A 9,691-nucleotide genomic window follows, 5' to 3' on the forward strand; every position below is an offset into this window, starting at 1 on the left:
GTCTCCTGCTTCTCGGATCAAGATTAGTGCACAGGCAAAGATAAGACACATTCTCCAAGCAGTAGTAAGGTCTTAAATACAAAAGAGCAGCAAACCAGAGCATTCCAGCAAGAGAACAAGAACAGACTGGTGTGTCCAAAGGAATACAAGCCAGCTTTCACCAAGTTTTTATTGAGAACAAACTGGATACTTTTATGAGAATCCTAGTCTATAATTATCATAATTGGATAATAATTACATGTAACATTTGGTCCTCATTCCATCTGTGGATTCAGTCATTCCCTGTCATTTTGTCGTTTTCCTGAAATCTGTTCGTGAAAGTTACATAAGCATCCTGTGTTTATTACAGAGATGACCTGGAATGGCTGTCTTCTCCCCACTTATGGAAGTGACAGTTCTGGCGACACTAGCTGAATAGACCTTAGGGCATTTATTTCTTCATCACATCCCACATTCGCCAATTTTAACGCTTCAGAGAATTTCTCTTATGGCCCCAACCAGTCTGAAAAGTAAGTGATCAGCCACTTCAAATACTGTGTGAATTTTCTTAAATGAGACAGATCTTTAGATTGCCTTTGGGAAAGTTTCAAGCTGGGTAATCTCTGACACAGATTGTTTCTCCTCCCTGTGATACCAGAAAGTATTCTAGAACCCAGCAAAGTTTGGGCCCTCACGTCAATTGCCTACAATTCAGATGTGAACTGGTGCTCCCACAGTCTCAGATGTCTGGGTAAATTCACCAGTTTCACATCTGTAAATACTAAAGGCCTTGCCTTGATTTCTGCAGGTTCGTGGAGTTGCTGACACCCTCATGGTCCTGCCTGCCTCTGGCTCCTGGGTCCACATGTGCTGTCTCTGCATCAGCCTCTCTCAACCCAGGAGTAATACTCAGCCTTTGCCATTTTATACCAAAAAATTCACTCTCTAAGCATTTCATGAGTAGTACATCTTACTGAAGGTTTGGGTCTCATGGGTGAGAGTGCGTGAGTAGGTCATGTTGCATTACTCAAGCCTTCACTAGGTCCCAGTGGCTCTCTTTCCTTTTTCCGTCCTCCCCTCATTGTCCCTGGAAGCTCCATGATCTGCTTGCTGTGTTAGCCAAACTAACCCAGGTTCTCTTAGCTCCTACCTCTACCCTTCCATCAAGGACCCACAGAGCAAAATGTCCTCTATTTAACAAGACCCAGTCTCCTTAGATGATAGCTAAGAATATAAATAACACCACCACCAGCAATTCACTTGCATGTATTTACCAGTGGATTGAGATCAAGTCTGAGTCTCTGCCTCCATCGAAAGGCAGCACAATGTTTTAGAAAAGGCGCAGAATTTAGAGCCAGCCCCTTGGGGTTAGAGCCAGCAACACCCCTCACTAGCCACGTGGAAAAGCCAGCAATCCATTTCCAGCCTCAAGTCATCATCTGAAGAGTGAAGATGTTACTAACATTTTGAACCATCGTGCTGATCTAAGGAAAGAGTCTATGCAGTGTACTCTGAGACATTAGAACAGCAGTGCCCAGGACACCTTCAGCTTTTCCAGACTGAGGAGTGCAGCTGGCCTTTAGGGACACTGGGTGTCCTGCATTGTGGAGACATTCTATGTAACGTAGAACTACCGCGTTACCATAGCATCCCCATGGAGAAACACTGCATCTGAGCACAGTATGAAGGAAGAGTATGTGACCTCTGAACTTCTGCCTTTCACACAAGTGCACATGGATTGAGACAGAGTGCAGATGATTCTTTAAAAAGATATTCCTCATTTTGTGTTGTTTTAGCCCAATCTTTGTTCTAAGGTGATAGTTTCTTTGGCATCCAGTAATACCGCCAACATTTTAATTACAATCTTGAGCTTTCTTCTATAAGGAGTGCTTCCCACTTAGGATGCCTTTGTTTAATCTTTCAGTTGAAACTATATTATACCCTCCAGAATACAAAAAGAAGGAGGAAAAATTATGAAATAGAGGTCAGGGGAATTTTCCACATGGTGAATGTACGAGGAAGTGGGTGATGCATGCATCAATCAGCTGTTGATGCCAAGCAGCTGTCTTTCTTGTGCGTGTAATTGTCAGGATGGTCCATGGCGCTATGCAAAAAGAAGATCGCAAACGTTAAAGCTGATGGCAGCATTGTATGCGTGATGTCCGCAAACAAAACAGAATTTAAATCATCTGTTCCCAATGATTGCTAATCACACTACAGAGAAAAAGTACAGTATTAAAATATTTCATCCTCAATGAATAAATCTTCCTTAGAAAATTTGATTGTTACAGGCAAAATATAGCGTTTAGAAATTTCATTTAAAAATACACATTTTAGGGGACTTCCCTGGTGGCGCAGTGGTTAAGAATCCACCTGCCAATGCAGGGGACACAGGTTCGATCACTGGTCTGGGAAGATCCCACATGCCTCAGAGCAGCTAAGTCCATACACCACAACTACTGAGCCTACATGCTGCAACTACGGAAGCCCTCACACCTAGAGCCCGTGCTCTGCAACAAGAGAAGCCACCACACCGAGAAGCCTGCGCACCACAGCAAAGAGCAGCCCCTGCTCGCCACAACTAGAGAAAGACCACACACAGCAATAAAGACCCAATGCAGCCAAATAGATAGATAAATAAATAAATAAATAAATAAATAAATTTAAGTAAATAAATAAAAATAAAAATACACATTTTATAAAAAGTTTTAGAATTTTTCTAATGGGAATTATAAAAGTCAATGATAAAGAAAATGCTACTTTCAGGTAATATGCATCTTAAAATATTATGAAAAATATTCTTTATTGTGAAAACAATGAAAGGAAGGAGTACCTGAGTTTCTCTAAAACCACTAAGTTCTAGTTCTGCAATTGTCATTTTGGTAATATTAACAAGAAAACATACTTACAATTTAACTGCAATCATCTGTCAAATAATTAGAATAAATATTGCATTTGCATTAGGTTGAACATTACTTATTTATACATTTTAAAATGTAGGGTTCTTTCATTCAATCTTTTGATAATTTGGACTACACATGTAAGTCTTATTATAATACTATAAAACCATTGGAAACATTTTCCTTAACCTCTGGTCCTGAAATCCATTCTAATGCCTTTATCAACAGTCACTGTAACCAAATGAAATTAGTAATTTTTGGCCTTAATATGAAGTTTAAAACTCATATTCGAAGGTATGGTGAAGTGACTCCATCTTTTCATTTGTTTATATGGTCTGAAGTCACAGTTCTGCACAGCGGACAGTTTTCTCTCTTCACAAAATATACGCTGACGGACAAGGGAAATTGGCTTTTGAAATTCAGCTTGACATATTGAACAAATATCACCCACATGTGAACACACTCTTTTGCTGGCAGCCACTCTGAAAGTTCTTAGATCTCCAAAAAAGTCTAGAAGTTTTAGTGTGAGGTAGAGCAAAGCCAGCAATGCCCCACGACTCCATCTAGTTACGTGACCAAACTCCCCACAGCTCATAAGGGAACAAAACCAAACTGGCATGGGAACAAAAGTTTGGTGATACTGACGTAATTCTTCTAACAGCACATACCAGTAACCCTTGGATTTAAAAGGCATGATGATTTATCACAGGATATTGAATATAGTTCCCTGTGCTATACATGGAAAAGGATATAAAAAAAAAGAGTGTATAGATGTGTATGAGTCACTTTGCTGTACAGCAGAGATTGGTACAACATTGTAAATCAACTATACTTCAATTTAAAAAATAAAGGAAAATAAAATTAGAAGAAAAAGGCATGACGAAAGAAGACACCAGTAAAATAGGCATTTTAAGCCCATGAAGAGGAATTTCAGAATGAAGTCTGTAATCCCAACAATCAAGGTACTTCCCAGAAGCTCGAATGGTCTAAAGTAGGATTTTTAAAAATTAAGCTATGATAAAGTGACTGAGAATAAAAGGTGTAATATGAAAGAATGGAAGATTCTGCTATGAATACCAGTAACCAAGCATACTGAATCTCTGAGCATCTTTGTTTTAGAAAAACCTATTTACAATGCTTTTGTTTGCATGTATGCAAGTTGTAAGCAGCCCAGTTCCAAGAGCAAGTCCTGTTATATGCTGCATCACAAGTTTGACACCCAGCATCAAAATATTATGTGGAAGACTTTTGTGCAGCCCCTTGAAGCCATAGCGGAATTCTGAGAAGGAGCTATGGCCATGATCTCCAGACTCCATGTCAGTATCACCAGGCTGCCTTGCTTCATCGTGAGGACGACTCCCCAAGCAGCTACGTACAGAATCCTGGGTACAGCTACGGACGCCTGACCTTACATTTCTGGAGCTTGGGTTTTCAGCACATTCTTTAGGTATGGAGTTTATCTGCATATGAACATCTCCAGGATAAAAACAAGAAGCTTCTCCTGTCAATCTTGTTTGGACACATTGGAGGGTAAGGCACCCTCACTGCCTGCAGCTCCTGAAGGGCCGCGCAGTTGGCTACCGTTGGCGCGCATGACCTTTGAACACTTTTCTAGGATCCACATTTCTTTGCTTCAGGGCTCTGTCTCCTGTCATGACCTTGAGTGGACCAAGGCCCAGGCATCAACCGCAGGAACAGAGGGAGACGCCGCCCTGAGGCCTTCAGTCAGGGCCATCAGCTTCAAACCCCACGGCCAGCAACTCTGGCCCCACTTGGCAGCCTAAGGAGGTGTCTTTCCAATGTCAGTATAACCCAGTAGGAATAACTGTTGAACTAAAGGAGGTACAAATTTCAAGTACCTTTCCCATGCCTCTCCCTCAGTTGTGGATAAGCAAGGTAGACATACATGGGGCCCAGCCCCTCCCAGACCTCCGGGAGCAACACAGCTCTGATCCCCTGGCTCTCCATCTGCGCATGATGTTGTTGAGAGGCCTAACATTCATAGACCAGACTCCTGCTTTGCTGTTCTGGTCCCCTACCTGCACTCCCCCCATATCCTCAGGCACAGACTTGTGGCTGCTACCCTGACCATGGAGGTGGTCCACAGGAGGTAGGACGGGGAGGCTGGACATATATTGTCCTTGGGCCAAAAGCTAGGTGAAAATTTGCATTCCTCTCACTGACTCTGCATTCTGAGGATTTAATGAGCTGTTTTGAAAGATGCTTGATGAAGTGATATTTTCTCAAACATGGCTTCTGTGGGCTTTAAGAGGAACCTGCTTCAGATGACTAGGAAGATAGGGGATCTGTAAGCCAGCTGTGATTCTGTCTCCGGTCAGCCAGGTGAACCGCAAGTTTTGTTCTTAGATCACTTCTCTGATTACTTTGACAGTGTCGCTTCTCCCTCTGAAATCTTCAGTCACTTTGTATGCTGATAGAAATATTCCAATTTCCTGAGCCTTCAATCCAGTCTTTCCATAACCTCCGTCCAACCTGCTTCTCTAGTCTTCTCTCTTATAACTCACTTCCCAAATCCTACACCGCAGGTCCCTTCAAAAACAAAAAATAAACAAAAGAACTTGCCCTTCCCTGAAAACAGGTTCTGCAGCTAGTTCAGCTGCTAATTAATGAGCAGTATGACCCTGGCTAATCATTAGCACCTCCAAGTCCCAGCAGCCTAGCTTGTAAAATCCAGGGGCGAGGCCTGGGCTGGTGAATTTGTCACAAGTTGCCCAGGTGGATCTAACACACATGAAAGTGTGTGAACATCTGGACCTAAAACCTCCTCCACTCTGATTTTTCCACACATTAACCAAGGCCTGCAATTCTCTGCCTCCATGTGTTTGCTTAATAAATTACCTTGTGCTGAAACGTTTCGCTTTCCCTCTAATTAACCCCAGTACACCTGTGTGTACACGTGCACACGCGCGCACACACACACACACACAAAGTCAGGGTCCCTCAAGAAGAACGCCAACACCAGCCCCTCCAAACAGTCTTGCCTGAGGGCTAAGCTTGCCGTCCTATGCTCATTCCTCAAACGCCTCTACGACAATGTCTTAGTTCTTAGTGGGTTTTGTTTAACGTACCACTGGTGGACTATAAACTTCCTGAACGTAAATATTCCTTCCTGTTCATCCTGTCATTTTCCACATTGTTCATGGGAGTAACTCATGAGAGTTTGTTGAATTGAGTTAAAGTGACTTGACATGAATTCATTGAGCGACATCTTCGCGAAGGTGACTTGTTGGAGGGTCTCGGGAAGATTGCTGATTAGGGTGGAGGTCATGTGTCTCTCTCGTGAAAACTTAACCAGCCACATTCCCTGTCTCTATCCACATGTGATTGTGGACTCAAAATAATAAGAAAAGCTGCAGCTGTTTTTTCTCAAAATCAGATGATTTTTATATCTGTTATCTTGCAGCCAGAGCGGTTGAGCCAATAAAGTTTCTTCTTGAGAAATGAGGAGGGGGAACCATTAATCTTTTCTAAAATAAACAGAGCTGTAATGACCCTTTAATCTGAAGAGCAGCGATCCTGAGCTGGAACGCAGCACCCAAGGACTCGCCAAACTTCGTGAGAGTGAAGAGCACCCGGATGATGATTGATTGTGGGACCCTTCTCCTTGTGGTCTCTGAGGGACGTTCACGGCATCACCATCTTTTAAAGGGGCCTCATCAAAGTGGCGGCCCAGCTCTGTGAGAAAGGAAAGCTTGTCATCCTCTAAGGCCTTTTGGGCACTTGCTTCTCTAAGCCTGCTTCGAAGTTTTGGGCTGCCTGCTGGGTCAGCATTTTGCTTTGGGTTGCGTACCCCTGTGTCATATCCACGCCCCTCCCACCCCGCCGCCCCAATCCCCAAGTTCCTGCTTCTCCCCGAGGATGGGGAAGAGGGGCTCTGTCCTCTGCTTTCCCAGTACTCGCTTATTCCCTAATCCCTGAGATCTGGCCAGCGTCCCCCTCAAGGTCATGAAGCGTTGGCTTTCTTTGCTGCCACCCAGGCTCAGCGGTCGCTTTCCGACGTCCTAGGGCACGTCAGACTTCTGGACTCCCTTTGCTGCCTCGGCTTCCAACCCAGTTCGCCTCTGCTTCTCTCCTCTGACTTTCTCTGATGATGCCTCTTCCTGGCCTGTCACTTAAAGGTTGGCATCCCCCCTCTCTTTCTCAGGTCAGCTTCTTTTCTCCCTCTACATTCTCTTTCTTTTTCAATTGACGTACAGTTGATTTATAAGATTGTGTTAGTTTCAGGTATACTGCATAGTTATGTAGTATTTTTGTAGGTTCTATTCCATTAAGGTTATTACGAGATAATGGGTATAATTCCCTGTGCTGTATAGTGTATCCTTGTTGCTTATCTATTTTCTATATGGTAGTGTGTCACTGATTTGTCCCTGCACCCCTCTCTCCTCCCTTTGGTAACCACAAGTTTGTTTTCTATATCTGTGAGTCTGTTTCTGTTTTGTATATACATTCACTTGTGTTGTTTTTTAGATTCCACATATAAGGGATAACATACAGTATTTGTCTTCTTCTGTCTGATTTATTTCACTAAGCATAACGCCCTCTAGGTCCATTCACGTTGCTGCAAATGGCAATGTTTCATTCTTTTTTATGGCTGAGTAATATTCCTGTGGTGGGGGGCATCTTTTTAATGGAATCATCTGTTGATCGGTACTTAGGTTGTTTCTATGTCTTGGCTATTGTGAATAGTGCTGCTGTGAACACGGGGGTGCATGTATCTTTTTGAGTAAGTGTTATTGCTAGGTCATATTATAGTTCTCTTTTTAGTTTTTTAAGGAATCTCCCTGCTGTTTTTCATTGTGGCTGCACCAATTTGCATTCCCACCAATGGTGTAGGAGGGCTCCCTTTCTTCCACATCCTCTCCAACATTTGTTATTTGTAGATATTTTGATGATGGCCATTTTAACAGGTGTGAGGTGATACCTCATTGTGGGTTTGATTTACATTTCTCTAATAATTAATGATGAGCATCTTTTCATGTGTCTGTTAGCCATTTGTATGTCTTCTTTGGATAAAATATCTATTCAAGATAATGCCATTTATTTTCATAGAACCTCAATGCTAAGGGTTCTCAAGCCTCAGCCCTCACCCAAGCTACAGGCTGATTTTTTTTTTTTTTTTTTGGTTTTGGTTTTCTAAATCTATTTATTTATTTATTGGCTGTGTTTAGTCTTCATTGCTGCATATGGCTTTCTCTAGTTGCAGCGAAGGGGGGCTACTCTCCGTTGCGGTGCGCGGGCCTCTCATTGTGGTGGCTTCTCTTGTTGCAGAGCACGGGCTCTGGGCACATGGGTTTCCGTAGTTGTGGCGCATGGGCTTAGTTGCTCCATGGCATGTGGAATCTTCCCAGACCAGGGATCAAACCCGAGTGCCCTGCATTGGCAGGTGGATTCTTAACCACTGTGCCACCAGGGACATCCAGGCTCATTTTTTAAATGCCCTGATGGACATCATTTGGACATTCTATTGGTATTTCACACTCACCATTTCCAAATCTAGTGGATTATCTCTGATCCACTCCCACCCACCTCTCCCTTTTCAAATAGTCTCTGGCGCCTATTTTCCATTTTTCCTATTTCTTATAGTAGCACCACAGTCATCCCAGTCACCTTGTACTCTAAATCCTGGAACATACATGACTTTTAACCTCTTTTCCATTCCTTTCTCTGACATGTCACTATATACCAAATTCTTTTTTTTTTTAATTAATTAATTTATTGGCTGTGTTGGGTCTTCATTGCTGCATGTGGGCTTTCTCTAGTTGCGGAGAGTAGGGGCTGCTCTTCGTTGTGGTGCACAGGCTTCTCATTGTGGTGGCTTCTCTTGCTGCAGAGCACAGACTCTAGGCATGTGGGCTTCAGTAGTTGCAGCGTGTGGGCTCAATAGTTGTGGCTCTCAGGCTCTAGAGCGCAGACTCAGTAGCTGTGGCTCACGGGCTTATTTGCTCTGTGGCATGTGGGATCTTCCCAGACCAGGGATCGAACTTGTGTCCCCTGCATTGGCAGGCAAATTTTTAACAACTGCTCACAAGTCCTTTACCAAATTCTTAGAGTCCAGCCCTATAGATTCTGTATCTGAATTGTTTCAAGTAAGATTCTTCTCCTTTCCATATCCACAACTATGGTTCAGGCTCTCACTATGTCTGTCTCACAATAGTCTGTTACTGGCAATCCTACTTCAAATCGTTGTTCAAGTTAAAAAAACTCTTGACATCGAGACTCAGGGAAGCTTCCCTGGTTGGCAACCTTTCACATGTGTTGTCACACACACATAATCGCTGGGAAATGAAGTGCATCCTTATGCAGCTCCCCTGGGAGGGGGAATCTGGCAACTTGTACCTGGTTTCTCCCGGACTTCTTCCCATGCACCTTTCTCTATGTTGATTTTAATCTGTATCCTTTCACTTTAATAAACCATATCTGTGAGCATAACAGTTTCTGAGTCTTGTGAGTGCTAGCAAATCATCGAACCTGAGAGTCTTCTTGGGGATCTCCAGTACAGCACATCATCCACAAACTTCAAAACTTTAACTTATAAATTGCTAATGACTACTTCACAACTGGTTACAACCCACCTGCACGTCCTGACTCATGGGTTTTAGTTTGTGAGGGGAGGAAGTGTCTTTCTATCTTTTCACCCCCTGACGGTTCCACACACACAAAGCATCCTTCTCATTTTGATTTTGCCTGTCATGTAAGTCTATCTTTTTAAAAAAAATTGAACTGATTTTAGGGACTTTCAAGAAGTCTGGTCCCTGATTGAGGGATGTTTCCTGGCAAATCAGTAAGATAAC

The 9,691-nt window shown here is 43.0% G+C and overlaps 1 pseudogene; it reads right to left on the reverse strand.

Moving 5' to 3' along the window:
- Window positions 1-3,161: 3,161 nt before the first annotated feature.
- LOC130857598 (E3 ubiquitin-protein ligase RNFT1-like) lies at window positions 3,162-4,577 on the reverse strand (annotated as a pseudogene).
- Between the last annotated feature and the right edge of the window lie 5,114 nt (window positions 4,578-9,691).

Source organism: Hippopotamus amphibius, chromosome 1 (assembly GCF_030028045.1).
Source record: "Hippopotamus amphibius kiboko isolate mHipAmp2 chromosome 1, mHipAmp2.hap2, whole genome shotgun sequence".
Taxonomy (NCBI): domain Eukaryota; kingdom Metazoa; phylum Chordata; class Mammalia; order Artiodactyla; family Hippopotamidae; genus Hippopotamus; species Hippopotamus amphibius.